A 16,083-nucleotide genomic window follows, 5' to 3' on the forward strand; every position below is an offset into this window, starting at 1 on the left:
ATGTAGATGTGCTCAAAGGTTATAGAATCATATGGTACTTAGGATGCAATAGGTTCTTTTAAGAGACTCTCAGATAGGTACATGGAGCTTAGGAAAATAGAGGGCTATGCGGTAGGGTAATTCTAGGCAGATCTATACAGTAGTAGATTACATGGTTGGCACAAAACTGAGGGCAGAAGAGCTGTGGATTTCTATGATTACACATTAACCCTTTAATTGCCAGAATCCTTCTTGAAAACCTCTTCCGGACCCCAATTGTATGAGCCTCAAAACTACACGCAATATTCAAAATGCAGGCTCAGATTTACATCCTTGCTTTTATATTCCAGTCCTCTCTAAATGATAGGACTGGAAAATAAATTGTTAACATTAAGATTGTATTTGCATTCCTTACTACTGATTCAACCTGCGGTTTAACTTGCAGGGAATCCTGGTCTGGGTCTCTTGAGTCCCTTTGCACTTCCGATTTCTGAATTGGCTCAAATTGCATGACCATCACCTCCCTACACTTTCTTTGCTCAGTCTCTTAATCTGCATGTTCCATTCACCTTCACCCAAAGTTCTTGGATAGTAATTCTGATGAAACCAGTCTTTCTGTAGTTGGTTATCTTCCCTCCTATTTTTATTTTCTGTCCTGTTCCATGCTATTTACTTAGACAAAGGCTACGGGAGTAAACCCAGATGGCAAATTGAGAGTGGTGCCCCTAAGGCGGCTGGGCATCATTGAACATCCTTCTGGAAGCTTCTGTAGCCAAGCTGGTGCCAAACGTATTGCTTCATAAGCTTTCCCTTGGACTACGTTGGTGAGGCCGAGAGGGGGATCTTGATGACTGGGCATCTCAGGATCTCCATACCTTCCGCCCAGGTTTGTGATGATGATCGTCATCACCCATTGTCCTTCGAGACCTACGGATGCCAACTGCAATCATTCCTTATTGTAACTTATATTATTTGTATGTATTGCACTGTCCTGTTGTGGCAAAACAACAAATTTCATGACATATGTCAATGTTAATAAACCTGATCCTGATTCTGAGATTGGTAGTTTAATTGGCCACTGTATATTGCCCTTCAAATCAGATCAGAATCAGAATCAGAATTAACATCACTGGCAAATGTTGAGAAATTTGTTGTCTTTGTGGCAGCAGTACAATGCAATGCATAATAATAGAGAAAAAACTGAATTACAGTAAGTATATTTTATTAAATAGTTGAATTAAATAAGGGGTGCAAAAATAGAAATAAGAAGTAATTAAAGTGAGGTAGTGTTCGTGGGTTCAATATCAATTTGGAATTGGATAACAGAGGGGAAGAAGCTGTTCCTGAATCATTGTGTGCATCTTCAGGCTTCTGTACCTCCTTCCTGGTGGTAGCAATGAGAAAATGGCATGTCCTGAATGCCGGGGGGTCCTTAATGAAGGATGCCACCTTAGTACATGAATGGTAAAATCCAGCACGAAGAGGAGGCTAATGGGAATGTAGGGAATGTGGTAAACTATGTGTATACCTGTCTGGACACGCCCCTCTGCTGACTGCTCCTGTGGCTCCTCCCACAGACCCCTGTATAAAGGCGATTGGAGGCACTGCTCCTCCCTCAGTCTCCAAGATGTTGTGGTCACGTTTGCAGCTAATAAAAGCCTATCTTTTGCCTCCCGTCTCCGAGAGTTATTGATGGTGCATCAGGGAACATGGGATCACTATTGGATGCTTGACAGCTAGCACAGACTTAGCTGGCTAAAGGGCCTGTTTCTATGTTCCATGGCTCATGGCAATCAATAAGCCAATACAAGACTGCAGGTATCATACACTCTCCCTACTAATTTGTGCAAATTATTTTCCTAAATAAAAGTCGTGACAATGCTTCAAAATCACGTAATTGTCTGTAAAGTGTTTTGGGATGACATGAAATTGTTAATGCTGTTACCCTCGTTCATTAATTTTATTTTGCACTGCCAAGTGCGTAGGAAGCATGGAAATAAGTTTCAGGCAGATTACTTAAAACCTAGGGCTTCCAGTTAGCTGTGAAAATGCCTCTCAGTCAGGACTTTTGCCCAGTTTTTGTTGCCTGATCACTAAGCTGCCATTGAATATGTTGTTAACAATACTCAGCTGTTCCTTACCTCTGGTTAAGAACATAAGAACATAAGAGATAGGAGCAGGAGTAGGCCAATCGGCCCCTCAAGCCTGCTCTGCCATTCAACAAGATCATGGCTGATCCAATCTTAACTCTAGTTTTCACCGAATCCCACAAGGCAACAGTGCCAACCAACAGGGCACCATGCCGCCCATTTTATTTTATTATTCATCCCGCCCAAACCCATGTGATCACCCGGGGGAAAAAAACCGAGTTGCCAATTGAGGAGAAAAAATCTGGAAAATTCCTCTCCGACCCATCCAGGCTATCGAAAACTGGTCCAGGAGATCACATGGCTGATCTAAACCTAGCCTCATGTCCACTTACCTGCTCGCTCACCGTATCCCCTAATGCCATTTTTATCCAGGAAAGGTCAAGAAAAAGAAGAAGGGAGGAAGGGGACCGTGGAGGAGGATAACCACACAAGTTGAATGATAGTAAGTAACTTGCGTTGGAAGCATGCAAATTCACTTTAAACATTTAAAACCTGATATACTAATTTAAGCATAACATGCCATGTTACAAAATTCTACAATGCTATCAGAACCATCTAGTGAGATACTGCAATACTGCAATCATGGTTTTTGGAATCACAGAGTGCAGAAGGAGACTATTTGGCCTGCTGATGCTATACCCCGTCCTCTCCTTATATCGCTGCGAGCATTTTACATTTAAAATACTTCTCTGATTGAACCTACCTCCAGTATCTTCCCTGGCAGTGCATTCCAGACCTTTAGCACACACAGCATTAAAAAAAAATCTTTCACATTGTTTCTGGTTCTTCAGCCTTTCCCATCCATTCTGTACCTATCTCTCTATCTCCCTCCCAGGTTGCAGGATAGTCACCGTTTGAAACATTGCCTCCTAGGTGGACTTCAGTTCACTGGCAATGAAGCAGCTTTTCCCTTTTCTGTCTCAATCTCCTTCCCCTTCGTCAAGAACTATATAAATTATTCCTACACTACCATGGTGTCAAAGTGGTTGCTGTAACACGTCTAGTGTGGCAGTGTAGTGGGTAGTGTTTGTCGCTCTCACTTTCAGCTTCCACCGTTGGCTAGCAGTCTTGTGAAAAGGAGAGCTGAATGTTTAAGTCTCTCCCTGCCAGTACACAGCCTCTCCAAGCCTCAGGCAGTGCCTCCTCGCTGGTGACACACGAAAACTGAACTCCTTTCAAACTCAGGCTGAACTACAGGGGACGGGGAGGAGGTCTGCCCCCTGCACACAGGCCCACCAGTGTGTGAACACGCCCTGGTGCTCGTGAACCAGATCCCCAGCTACGGGTAAATAGCCCCACTGCCTTGTGGGCAGCCTCGGGAGAGACAAAAGCTACGGGAGGAACCCAGACAGTAGATCCAGAGTGGAGCCCCTAAGGCGGCTGGACGTCATTGAACGTCCTTCCGGCAGCTCCTGCAGCCAAGCTGGTGCCAAACGTATAGCTTCATAAGCCTTGCTTTGGACTACACTGGTGAGGCCAAGAGGGGGATCTTGACAAATGGGCATCTCAGGATCTCTGTACCTTCTGCCCAGGCTTGTGATGATGATCATCATCACCCATTGTCCTTTGAGACAGACAGATGACAAACACCATGACCTCTATGAGGAGATTTCACTTTTGGTCTACGATTTCCCTTTTGGGGCGGCATGGTGATGTAGGGGTTAGCACAACACCTTATGGTAAAGGCAACCCGACTTCATTTCCTGCTGCTGCCTGTGAGGAGCTTGTACGTTCTTCCTGTGACCGCATGGATTTCCTCCCAGGGCTCCAGTTTCCTCCACAGTCCAAAGATGTACTGGTTGGTAGGTTAATTGGTCATTGTAAATTGTCCCGTGATTAGGCTAGCAGTAAGTTGGGGGGGGGGGGTTTGCTGGGGGGGTGTGGCTCGTAAGGCTGGAAGGGCCTATTCTGCACTGTATCTCAATAAATAATCAGCCTTGTCACTCCTCATACCGATTACTCTTTATATGCCTTTCATATTTTCTACCAGTTTAATCATAATTTTCTCTTTGCCTCTTATTTCCTTTTCACTTCCCCTCTGAATGTTCTATGAAAACCCTTGGTCTCATGTATGTTACCAACATGACAAGTCATGTGCCCATTTATCAGCTACTTTTAATTCCATATCTACAGTATCATGTCATTCAGAGAGCCATGACTTTAGTTGCTGCACCTTTTCCCCTTTTGGGAATGTACCAAACTGTATCCAAACCATTGCGTTCTTAAAAGCCACACATTGTATGAACACAATGGTGTCTACAGTGTCATTCATTGGACCCATTTACCCAACCAGTTCTGTTCTTGTCCTATTGAAATTACCCCGTCTTCAGTTAACTATTTTTACATTAGAGTGGTCCATATGAGTTTTTTTTCATTGTGACTTCTAAACCCTATGATGCTTTGAATGCTGCTCCCTGAAAGTTCCACCACTAATAACTTATGGAAATATAATTGCTGCTCCCCCAAATGAACCTTTCTAGCCCACCTCACCACCCCACCCCCAGAACCAAATTAGACTGGAACCATATTGATCATAATCCAGCCTTTCCTTCTCACTTTGCCCAGTATTATAAGCAACATTTGGAGAGGTGAAGACTTCCATTATCACTACTCAATGGTGTTTGCCCATTTTGGTAATTTCTCTGCAAATTCTCTCCCCTCTACCTTCGCACTAATTGGCAGTCTGCAAAATACACCCGGTAATATAATGGCACTGCTGTTCTAACACATAACCAAACAGACTGTGTCTAAGGCTGCTCCAGGATATCGTTTATCTCTTTCAACTACCATATGAGGTCATTCTTACCCATTATGCTCCATAATGTGTCAACCTGTAGCCGGGGAAGTGATAGCCCCCTTTTGTTAAATTGTTTGAGGTAACTTATTTTTTTATTCTTTCTTACTTCTCCTCTAATATTTGCATATTTGTTATCTGTGCACTTGTAATGCCACTGTGACACTGTAATTTCCTTTGGGATCAATAAAGTATCTATGTTCTCCTCAAGCAATACTGCCATCACACATTCACCACTGCCCAGTCTCCGTTTTTCCAGAGCACTTTGATCCATGAAGTGTGAGTTTCTGCACTTTCTTTAAAATCATAGTCATAGAGAAGTACAACGCAGAAGCAGGCTCTTCGGCCCAGCTAGTCCATGACGAACCATTTAAACTATCTACACCCAATGCCCTGCACCAGGACCATAGTCCTCCATACCACTACCATTCGTGTATCTATCCAAACTTCCCTTGAACGTTGGAATCAAGCTCACATGCACCACTTGTGCCAGCAGCTCATTCCAAACTCTTATGACCCTCTGAGTGAAAAAGATCCCCTCATGTTCCCCTTAAACTTTGCACCCTTCACCCTTAGCCCATGACCTCTGTTTTTTAGTCCTGCCCAACCTCAGTGGAAACAGCTTGCTTGCATTCACCTTTCCTATACCCCTCATAATTTTGTATACTCTATCAAATCTCCCCCCAGTCTTCAACATTCCAAGAAATAAAGTCATAATCTACTCAATCTTTCCTCATATCTCAGGTCTTCCAGACCCAGATCAGGTTCCTTTATTTCCACAACATCAGAAACTTATAACTGTGCCTCTCCAGCTTAGTTTAGTCTGCTGTTTATTTAAACAACCCGCTTTTCCAGTTCTCTTGGCCTAGCAACACCTGAATCCATACTGTTTCTTGCTCCACTGCTACGTGTTGCTCACATTCTTTTGTGCACCACTGTTATTCAGGTCCTGGGACCTTCCTCCTGTCGACTTAGGTCAAACCCTTCCACATCTGTAGCTACGTGAACTTGCGATTACAGCTTACTGTAAGTGCCAGATTCATTGTGGTGCAACACATTCTTGGCTCCCCTTGTCTCCAATGCCCCAAGAATTGAGAGACGTCCCACCCTTCCCCTTCCAAACCCCCTTTCCCACTGCCCACGCTCACCTCCCTCTCTCTCCAACCACACATGCACTCCATTCCTAGTTGAATACCAATCCCGTGCAGTATTTGTTTCCCAGCTTTGAAATCTTGCTTCTTGGGCCCTTTACTAATTTCTTAAAAACTGCCTGCATTGGTGGTACCTTTTCCCTCCAGAATGCTGTGATAGCTGAGTGATACCCTTATCTCTGGCATTATGAAGGTAACATGCCAGGCTTAAATATCACCTGCCTTCTCCCTTAAATATATATCCCTTCATTATTATACCACTCTTGACCACCCTCTTCCCTTCTGTCCAACTTAGGTACCCACGGTTATATTCTTAGCTCTGCTTTCATCCTCTAAGGAAGGTCTTTCCACTAGTTTTCTGAACAAATACCTGTTAAGAGAGATGTCCTGAAATGCCAATTGTTTTGTTGCTTGTCCTTCCGTCTCTCTGGCTCCCTCTCAGGTGGTAGGGTAGTCAACACTTCAAACACTCCACCTCACAGGTGGATTTCAGTGATCCCAGCTGCCACTGAGCTCTGCTACGTGAAGGTACTTCAATATCCGTGGTTGTCCAGGACCTGGGAATTGCCCCGAGCAGTTCTGTTCCACTCTGCTGTCCTGCCTTCTTCTGGTCTCATACACTTTCTCACTTTCTGGTCTCATACATCTTTCTCAAACACTTGGAAAAAGTCGAGAGATTATGTTGCAACTTTATAGAACTCTGGTTAGGACACATCTAGAATACTGCACACAGTTCTGGTCGCCTCACTCTACGAAGGATATTGAGGCTTTGGAGAGGGTGCAGAACAGGTTTACCAGGGTGCTGCCTGGATTAAAGAGCATATGCTGTCATGAGAGGCTGGATAAACATGGATAGTTTTCTCTGGAGCAATGGAGGCTGACGGGAGATCCGATCGAGGTTTGTAAGATTATGAGAGGCAGGGAGTCAAACAGACAGGGAGAATCTGTTTACCAGGGTTGAAATGTCTAGATAGGTAGATAGATACTTTATTGATCCCAAAGGAAATTACAGTCACAGTAGCATTACAAGTGCACAGGTGTACAAATATTAGAGGAGAAGTAAGAAAGAATAAAAAATAAGTTACCTCAAACATTCTAACAGGAGGGGGTCATCACCTCCCTGTCAATAGGTTGACTCATTGTAGAGCCTAATGGCCAAGTGTAAGAATGACCTCTTATAGCGCTCTTTGGAACAGCACAGCTGTCTTAGTCTATTACTAAAAGTGCTCCTCTGTTCAGCCAGGGTGGCATGCGGAGGATGAGAAACATTGACCAGAATAGCCAGGATTTTCCGTAGGGTCCTTTGTTCTACCACAGCCTCCAGTGTGTCCAATTTGACTTCTATAATGGAGCCAGCCTTTCTGATCAGTTTATTGAGCCTGTTGGCATCACTCATGTTGATGCCATTGCCCCAGCACATCTCCGCATAGGAGATTATACTGACAACAACAGACTGGTAGAATATGTGAAGGAGAGGCCTGAATTCTCTAAATGACCTCTGTGTTTTCAGGAAGCAAAGGGGACTCTGGCCCTTGTACACCGCCTCTGTGTTGGTGCTCCACTCAAGTCTGTCATCCAGGTACACCTCCAGGTACTTGTAGGTCCTCTCCGCATACACACCCTCACCATCAATAGTAACAGGGAGTAGGGCAGGCTGAACGTACATTGCTTTCTCCTTTGTCTTACTGATGTTGAGCTGCAAACGATACAGCTTACACCATTTGAGAAATAGGCCCTGTATTCATCCTTCTGTCCTCCATTTATGCACTCAACTATTGCTGAGTCATCAGAGAATTTCTGCAGATGACATGACTCAGTGTTGTATTTAAAGTCCAAGGCATACAGAAGAGAGCCGATACAGTCCCCTATGGGGCCACAGTGCCACTTATAGGCATGTCTGACACATAGCTCTGAAGCCACACAAACCGTGGCCTGCCATTTAGGTAGTCCATTGTCCAGAATACAATGGAAGTGCCAACCTGCAATGAATGGAGCATTTTCTCCAGCAATAAGGGTTGTAAGGTATCGAAGGCACTTGAGAAATCAAAAACCATGATCCTCACAGTGCTGCCCTGCTTATCGAACTGGGAGCTGGCTCTGTTCAGCGGGCAGATGACAGTATCGAGAGGCATTGATCCTGTGGATAGTCAGAGGCTTTTTCCCAGGGCTGAAATGGCTGCCACAAGAGGGCACAGGTTTAAGGTGCTGGGGAGTAGGTACAGAGGAGATATCAGGGGTAAGTTTTTAACGCAGAGAGTGGTGAGTGTGTGGAATGGGCTGCCGGCAACGGTGGTGGAGGTGGATACGATAGGGTCTTTTAAGAGACTTTTAGATAGGTACATGGAGCTTAGAAAAATAGAGGGCTACAGGTAACCCTAGTAATTTCTAAGGTAGGGATATGTTCGGCACAACTTTGAGGGCCGAAGAGCCTATATTGTGCTGTAGGTTTTCTATGTTTCATGGTCGACTCCAGTGTGCTCCTGGTAGGCAAACAGCAGGAGATCGAGGGCTGATCTGACCAAGGGGTCGGAGTTGAGTCAGGACCAGCCTCTCTAGGGTCTTCATGATGCGTGAGGTCAGGGCCGTTTGACAGTCGTCATTCAAGACATTTGTTTGGCCCTTCTTGGGGAATGGGACCACACATGATGTTTTCCACCCAGTCAGGCTGAGACTCGGATAGAAAATGCACTGCAGAATTCTGCACAGCTGCTCTGCACACTCTGGTCTAATACCAGAGGGCATGCATTGATGGTGAGAGGGGGTAAGTTCAAGGGGGATGTGAGGGGTAAAGATTTTTACTCAAAGAGTGGTGGATGCCTGGAATGTACCGGCTGGTATGTTGGTAGGGGCAAATACATTAGAGGCTTTTAAGAGACATTTCAATAGGCACATGAATGTGAGGCAGATGTAGGGATATGGATATTGTGTAACTAGGAAGAATTAGTTGCTGGGGTTTTTGATTTACTTTTTGGCTGGTTTGACACAACGTTGTGGGCTGAAGGGTCTGTTCCTGTGCTGTACTATTCTATGGTCTATGATCCATAAAACTTCTGTTGCCATTGCTCTTGAACCTGAGCCTCAGTTTATCCTCTCCCTGTTGATAACATTTCCTCACAGGCTGTCTCCTACCTCCAGTCTTCAGAACTGAAAAAAATAAGTTATTGAAGCCTCTCTATTTGATGTTGCGAACATTTGGAATTTCTGCCTTCTGCACTGTCTTTGAACTTTTTGAGTCTCTCTATGGCAATGATTTTTAAACTAGGGGGAAAAATCAATTTCTGCTGACATATGTAAAAAGAAAAATTATCTTAATAATGTAATTGAAGCAACATGGGCCAGGGATAATTCTGTGCGCCACATCCACTGCTTAAAACATGATCCTTAAATTGAAGATACACATTTGTACTGTAAAGGAATTGCAGTAGTTGAAAATGTTTCCTTTCCTTCTGTTAGCTCACCTTTGCTGAACTTTTTATTGAAATGGTATAACATGCCTTCCGGCAGGTTGACCTGAGACAGACTGAGAATTGCAAGCCACAACTCACAGTTTAATTTCTCCATGTGTGTTGTCTGGAATTGTAAATGCTCCACAAAGACGGAGAGATTTTGCTGGATGCCGATCTTTATAGATAACGCTTTGATCTTAACACTAATAGAAAGGGAGGAAGTTAGAAAGAGAGTGCCTATAAAAAGTATTCATGTTTTACTGTTTTACAACATTGAATCACAGTGGATTTAATTTGACTTTTTTGACACTGATCAACAGAAAATGACCAAAAGTGAAAATAGTGATCTAAATTAATTACAAATATAAAACACAAAGTAATTGATTGCATAATTACTCACCCCCTTCAAGTCAGTATTTAGTAGATGCACCTTTGGCTGCAATTACAGCCTTCAGTCTATGATAGTCTCTATCAACTTTGCACATCTGGGCACTGCAATTTTCCCCATTCTTCTTTACAAAACTGCTCAGGCTCTGTCAGATTGCGCGGGGATCGTGAGTGAACAGCCCTTTCCAAGTCCAGCCTCACATTCTCAATTGGATTGAGGTCTGGACACTGACTTGGCCACTCCAAGACATCACTTGTTTTTTTTCAAGCCATTCCGGTGTAGCTTTGGTTTTATACTTGGGTCATTGTCTTGCTGGAAAACAAATCTTCTCCCAAGTCGCAGTTCTCTTGCAAACTGCATCAGGTTTTCCTCCAGGATTTCCCTGGATTTTGCTGCATTCATTTTACCCGCTACCTTCACAAGCCTTCCAGGGCCTGCTGCAGTGAAGCATCCCCACAGCGTGATGCAGCCACCACCATGCTTCATGGTAGGGATGGTGTGTTTTTGATGATGTGTGGTGTTTGGCTTACTCCAAAAATAGTGTTTAGCCTGATGGGCAAAAAGCTCAATTTTGGTTTCATCTGACCATAGAACCTTCTTCCAGCTGACTTCAGAGTCTCCCACTTGCCTTCTGGCAAACTCTGGCTAAGATGTCATGTGAGTTTTTTTCAACAGTGGCTTTCTCTTTGCCACTCTCCTGTAAATCTTTGACTGGTGAAGCACCTGGGCAACAGTTGTATGCTCAGTCTCTCCTATCTCAGCCACTGAAGCTTGTAACTCCTCCAGAGCTGTCATAGGTCTCTTGGTGGCCTCCCTCACTAGTCCCCTTCTTGCACGGTCACTCAGTTTTTGAGGATAGTCTGTTCCAGGTAGATTTACAGCTATGCCATATTCTTTCCATTTCTTGATGATTGACAAAACTGTAGTCCAGGGGATATTCAGTGACTTGGAAATGTTCTTGTATCCTTCTCCTGACTTGTGCTTTTCAATAATCTTTTCGCGGAGTTGCTTGGAGAGTTCTTTTGTCTTCATGGTGTAGTTTTTGCCAGGATACCGACATACTGACTCACCAGACCTTCCAGATACAGGTGTATTTGTACTATAATCAATTTAAACTCCTTGACTGCACACAGGTCTCCAAAAACAGATCTCCATTTAACTAATTATGTAATTTCTAAAACCAATTGGCTGCACCAGTGATGATTTGGTGTGTCATATTAAAGGGGGTGAATACTGATGCAATCAATTATTTTGTGTTTTATATTTCTAATTAATTTAGATCAGTTTGTAGAGATCTGTTCTCACTTTAATATGGAAGAGTCTTTTTCTGTTGATCAGCGTCAAAACAGCCAAATGTAATCCACTGTGATTCAATGGTGTAAAACAATAAAACATGAAGACTTCCAAGGGGTGGGAATACTTTTTATAGGCGCTGTGAATAGGGAGTAAGGACATTGGTCAGGGAGTGGACCTGATGATCCCCAGTAGCACATTTGACAGAAACACTGCTCCTCGAACACAGTGTACTATCTACTGGCTTCCCGGCCATTTATTCAAGCAGTCATGATGACCATATAACCTCCACCGTCTAAAGGCACATTGAAGCATGAAAGCTGATGGAGACTGCACTACGGAGGGGACAGAGCAACACATACAAACTGCTGAAGGTGTAAAAAGACAATTCAGCCCATTGAGTCTATCCCGGCTCTCTCATGTTCCCATTTATCCCAATCGCATATCCATTACCTCCACTCTGATTCTCCTGCACTCTGGATAACTTAGAGTAGCCAATTAACCTACCAGCCACCTTGCCTTTGGGACGTGGGGGGAAGCCCAAGTGGACACAGAGAGAACCATCAGAACAGCATCGGAAGTCAGGATCAAAGCCAGGTTACTGGAGCTTTGAGGGAGCCAGTCTACCCGCTGCACCACTCCGCCAACCCAGACTTTCTTTCTTCCACAGCAGAACAATGTTAGCAGTCATTTGGTCTCTCCAGCATCACTGAAATTGACCAAGAGGGCTGGGTAAATACAGTGACAACTTCATCTTTTTAGACATCTCAATCTAAGCAGTTTAGCGTACATATTAATCTGGACCCGCTAATTAAAGACATTGGTCCTCTGAAATATGGCAAGCATGAAAAAATATGTAGATGCTGGAAATCCAAAGCAACACACGCACAAAATGCTGGAGGAACTCAGTAGGCCAGGCAGCATCTATGGAAAAGAGTAAACAGTTGACATTTCAGTCTGATACCCTTTGGGCTGTGATGAAGGGCCTTGGGCCAAAACATCGACTGTTTACTCTTTTCATAGACGCAGCCTTGCCTTGAGTTCCTTCAGCATTTTATGTGTGTTGCAACTAAATATGACCTCTCTTTATCTCACTCACTCTACATTAACTATTTCCATTATGTCCCATTTCATCATCACCATTAATATTTCCACCATCATCCTTGGGTTACTGTTTTGGTATCAACTTTTTCCTTTGTTTTTACCCATTTCCCTTTCTGTGATTATAAAACTTGCATTAATGCTAAGGATACTTGCTGCAAAGACCTTTGTTAGGTCAACATCTGGAAGAATATTGATTTTCAGCCTCTTGACTAATGGAGAATCAACTTTGTTAGTATGATTGCAATGGATTCTCATTGGCTTAATTCTTTTAATGAACTACCTGTCCCTAGAGGTGAAGTTCAGTTGAATTTCTCATATTCCATGGCATTTTGAATGAGGCAATCTCTTTGAAATATATCATATTAACAGTGAGTTTGACGTGGTATGATTTGTCCCTTGTGTGGAGAGCCTAGAATGAGGGGATCATTACTTTGGAACAGAACGTTACCAACATCACTGAACTGACAAGCAGTGTGTCATGGTGCGAGAGATATCATTCATCACAAACTCCACTTACAGAACACAACAAGACTTCTCTTGGAATTCAGGAAACACATGCCAGTCACGACCAACCCGACAAGACCAAACTGAAAGCACCTGGGCTTAACGGCTCTAACAGTTAGTAAATACAGGTGCTCGAGAAACCCAGAAGCCCAGGCTCTATGGCAAACTGTTGAGGGGTGAAGGGTTCATGACAAGTTGAGTTGATGGCAGTGTGATTCAGTCATCCCTACTTGCCAATTAACTGCTGTTTGGGTTTTGTTGGAACCACTGAACTCAAAACGTTATTACATCTTGGACTGGAGTGCTGTCTGCCCAGATAAGGCCCTCCCTTAGTCAGGTGTTCTAGCTGCCTGTGTTTGATACGCAAGCCAGTACACAAGCAAGTCAGGGCAGTATGATATGGAGAGAAACTTGTTGCCTCTGCAGCAGGCTCCCCATCTCCAAGCAGCTGATCCAGAGGAAGGGCAGGGGGTGCCAGCCAGCGTTGAGCTCAATGTAGGTCTGCCTCAGGGACTCCAGATTTTCCCTCAGGATTTACCCCCGAAGCCTTCCCCGTGTGTGGATATAGCCGCAATGCAGTGGAGGCTTGAGATCAGAGTTTTCCTTCTCCTAGATGAGCTGCCAACCATGGCTGACAAGCCCCATCTACCCTTAATATCAAGGGAAGATTTCACTCCGGGTGAGATCAAAGGACTCTGGCAAAGCTGAAGTCAATGGATATCAAGTCGAAATAATTTAATAGAGCAATACTTCATACAAAGGGAAATAGTTGTAGTTGTTAGAGGTCAATCTGCTTCGCACCAGGACAACACCACGGGCAGAGTCCTAAGCCCTGTCATCACCTGCCTCACCAGTGATCATCCTTCTGTCATATGGTGAGAAATGGTGGTGTTTACTGACAATCACACAATGTTCAGTTCTATTTGAAACTCCCTGGAAGATAAAGCAATCCAAATCTCACAGAGAAAAACCTTGACAACATTCAGCAATGGGTTGATAATTAGCTAGTATCATTCATGCCTCACAAGTGTCAGTCAATGATTAATTGGTAATTGATTTAGTATTGTCACATGTACTGAGATAGAGTGGAAAGCTTTGTTTGTAGACAGAATAGAAATATATCGAGGTAGTACAAAGGGAGAACAACAGAATGCAGAATAGATTGCAACACTTAAAGAGGAAGTGCATTACAGGCAGACAATTAATTGGATGGACCATGATGAATCAGAATGAGAGATTAAGAGTTCATCTTTACTGTAGCTCATCCAGCATCCTCTTTGACTTTCTATCATCAGGCAGGAGACTCCGATACAAAAAGCCAAGAACGGTCAGGATGCGAAACAGCTTCGTCCCTCAGGCCATTAGGCTTCTGATCTCGCTGCAGCATCGTGCTCTAGGTGTCACCAGATAAATTATACTGTGCCCTACATTTACTTTATGAACTTTATTTTCTTTTTATCTATGCGTAGTTCATTTGTAGATTTAATTCTTACTTTCCTAAGTTATTGTGTGTTATATGTGTGCATGTGTACATCAGTGCTTTACTCCCTGGTCTGGAGAAATGTTGTCTCTTTTGACGGTATACATGTATATAGTTAAATGATAATAAACTTGACTTGACTTGAGGTCCATTCAAGAGTCTTATAAAAGCAGGGCAGAAACAGCCCTTAAGCCGATTGGTATGTGTTCTCAAGTTTCTGTAAAGTTTGTCCAATGGGATGGGGGAGAAGACAGAATGACCGGGATGAAAGGGGACTTTGATTATGTTGGCTACTTTATGAGCAACGTGGTAAGTGTAGACAATTTTAATGGAAGGGAGGCTGATCTTCTAGTAGACAGCTCATGTGTTCTTATCTCTGCAATCTCTTGCCATCTTGGGAAGAAGAGCAGTTGCTTACCATAAAGGATGCTTTCTGTGGTGTGTCTGCAAATATTGGCGAGGGTCTCTGCAGAGTGTGGTGCAGACAGCCCAGTGCATCTGTAAATGTGAACTTCCCACGATTCATGACATTTCTCCTTGGAGTGAAGGAGGATGAGAGGTGACCTGATAGAGGTGTAAAAGATGATGAGAGGCATTGGTCGTGTGGATAGTCAGAGGCTTTTTCCCAGGGCTGAAATGGCTGCCACAAGAGGGCACAGGTTTAAGGTACTGGGGAGTAGGTGCAGAGGAGATGTCAGGGGTAAGTTTTTTATGCAGAGAGTGGTGAGTGAGTGGAATGGGCTGCAGGCAATGGTGGTGGAGGCAGATACGATAGGGTATTTTAAGAGACTCCTGGACATGGAGCTTATATAGAGGGCTATGGGTAAGCCTAGTAATTTCTAAGGTAGGGACATGTTCGGCACAACTTTGTGGGCCGAAGGGCCTGTATTGTGCTGTAGGTTTTTCTATGCTTCTATTTACAAAGACAGGTGTGTAAAAAGGGCTCGAAGGATCATTGGAGACATGAGTCACCCCAACCACAAACTGTTCCAGCTGTTACCATCCGGGAAGCAGTACCGCAGCATAAAAGACAGGACCAGCAGGCTCTGGGACAGCTTCTTCCACCAGGCCATCAGACTGATTAATTCACGCTGACACAACTGTATTTCTATATTATATTGACTGTCCTGTTGTACATACTATTTATTACAAATTACTGTAAATTGCACATGTAGACGGAGACGTAACATAAAGATTTTTACTCCTCATGTATATGAAGGTTGTAAGTAATAAAGTCAATTCTTTGAGGCATGCTAACTTGCTTAGCCTTCTCCAGAAAGAGAGCAACTGCTATGTTTTCTTGGCGATAGCATCCAGGCGGCTGGATCAGATCAAGTTATTATTGGTATTCACACCTAGGAATCTGAAGCTCTCAGCTATCTCCACCTCAGTACTGTTGATAAATAAAAGAGGGTGTACTCCACCCCTCCTCCAGAAGTAAATGAACAGCCCTTTTGTTTTGCTGACACTGAGGGGACTGTTGTTGTCACGATGCCATGCCACTAGGCTCTCCTCTGCTCTTTCTTGAGATCTGGCCCACGACGTTGATGTCATCACCAAACATTCAGACGTAGCTTGAGCGGATGACCACACATTGGCGAGTGCATTCAGAGCAGAGTAGGGAGCTGAGGTTGCATCATTGTAGGACGCTAATGCTGAGGCTAATCACGGCGGAGGTGTTTCTGGCTATCCTTGCTGACTGTGGGCTGTTGGTCAGGAAGTCAAGGATCCACTTGCAATGGGAGGTGCTGAGTCCCAACCCTAGGAGTTTGGAGATGAGTTTGCTTGAAATCA

Source organism: Hemitrygon akajei, chromosome 8 (assembly GCF_048418815.1).
Source record: "Hemitrygon akajei chromosome 8, sHemAka1.3, whole genome shotgun sequence".
In the NCBI taxonomy this organism is placed as follows: Eukaryota; Metazoa; Chordata; class Chondrichthyes; order Myliobatiformes; family Dasyatidae; genus Hemitrygon; species Hemitrygon akajei.